Source organism: Phoenix dactylifera, chromosome 13 (genome assembly GCF_051530095.1).
Source record: "Phoenix dactylifera cultivar Ajwa chromosome 13, Ajwa_hap1_PhDact_Kaust_v1.1, whole genome shotgun sequence".
In the NCBI taxonomy this organism is placed as follows: Eukaryota; Viridiplantae; Streptophyta; class Magnoliopsida; order Arecales; family Arecaceae; genus Phoenix; species Phoenix dactylifera.
In genome coordinates this window covers 15,045,438-15,046,808 of record NC_143202.1, presented here as the reverse complement: position 1 = coordinate 15,046,808, position 1,371 = coordinate 15,045,438, and the positions used below count along the sequence as shown (strand labels likewise).

At 34.6% G+C, this 1,371-nt stretch overlaps 1 non-coding gene across 1 annotated transcript; it reads right to left on the bottom strand.

The window, feature by feature from the left end:
- Positions 1 to 675: 675 nt before the first annotated feature.
- Positions 676 to 782, bottom strand: LOC120105644 (small nucleolar RNA R71). The gene has a single exon (XR_005507993.2). It is a non-coding gene; the product is annotated as a small nucleolar RNA R71 (small nucleolar RNA).
- Between the last annotated feature and the right edge of the window lie 589 nt (positions 783 to 1,371).

The window sequence follows — 1,371 nt, the reverse complement described above, 5'->3', positions numbered from 1 at the left end:
AGGAGCTGTCTAGAATTTTTAGGAAAACCTTAGAAATTGTTGGGTGATGCATGTTTTAATTAAACTTTTGTTTTGCTGTATTAGGGTGTTTGTGTAAAAAAAAATAATAATAATAATAATAATAATAATAATAATAATAAAATAAAAAATAATAATAAAATAAAAACTTAGTATATGCGGTTGTGGCAAAGAGATAAAACGAATAGATTATTTCGAGTTGAATCAAAAGATAAAAATTTAATTATTTAAAATTCAAATAATCAAATGGAAGATAATGGTAGTAATCAGGGAGATAATGAATTTCAGGATGACTTACCTATTAGAACGCTTCGTGATTATCTACAACCCGCTAGGACCAGTACCCCATCCTGTATGGTTATTCCTACTGCTGCGGGAGCTTTTGACATGAAACCAGGAATAATCCAATTACTTCCAAAATTTCACGGACTTGATTCTGAAAGTCCCTATTTGCATCTGAAAGAATTTGATGAAGTATGTTCAACACTTCATTTCAATGATGTCACTGAAGAGGTAGTTAAGCTTAAGTTATTTCCTGTTTTTTTAAAGGAAAAAGCTGAGTCATGGTTACACTCCTTAAGGCCCCGGACCATAGCTACCTGGCAAGAAATGACAAGAGAATTTTTAAAGAAATTCTTCCCAACACATAAAACAAACACACTTAGAAGAAATATCATGAACTTTGCACAAAAAGATGGAGAAACATTTTTTCAGTGTTGGGAAAGATTTAAGGACCTTCTCCTTGCTTGCCCACATCATGGATACGAAATTTGGAGAATCATCAGTTTCTTTTATGATGGTTTGACCTCCAATATGAGACAATTTGTGGAAATGATGTGTAATGGTGAATTTATGAATAAGGAACCAGAGGAAGCCTGGGACTATTTTGATCTGTTGGCAGAAAATGCACAGGCCTGGGATACAACAGATAAGAACGAAAAACCTCAAAAATCGACTAATACTAAAGGAGGAATGTATCATGTTAAAGAAGAAAATGATGTAAATTTAAAGATTGCTAATCTAACTAGGAAGGTTGAAGCCATTGAATTAAGCAGAGCCAATACAGGAAAGACACCTACTATAGATGAAAGTATTTGTGAAATCTGTGAGAGTAATGCACACTTAACCAAGGATTGTCCTACAATCCCCGCCTTCCAAGAAGTGTTGCATGATCAAGCGAATTTCACAAATGCTTATAAGAGACCATTTCCTGAAACATATAATCCTAGTTGGCGAAACCATCCTAATTTTAGTTGGAGACATGGACCCACTGCCAATGAATCTCAAGGGAATTCCATACCCTATGTGCCACCCCATAAGAGATCTCTTGAGGATACTTTGCAGGCATTCATG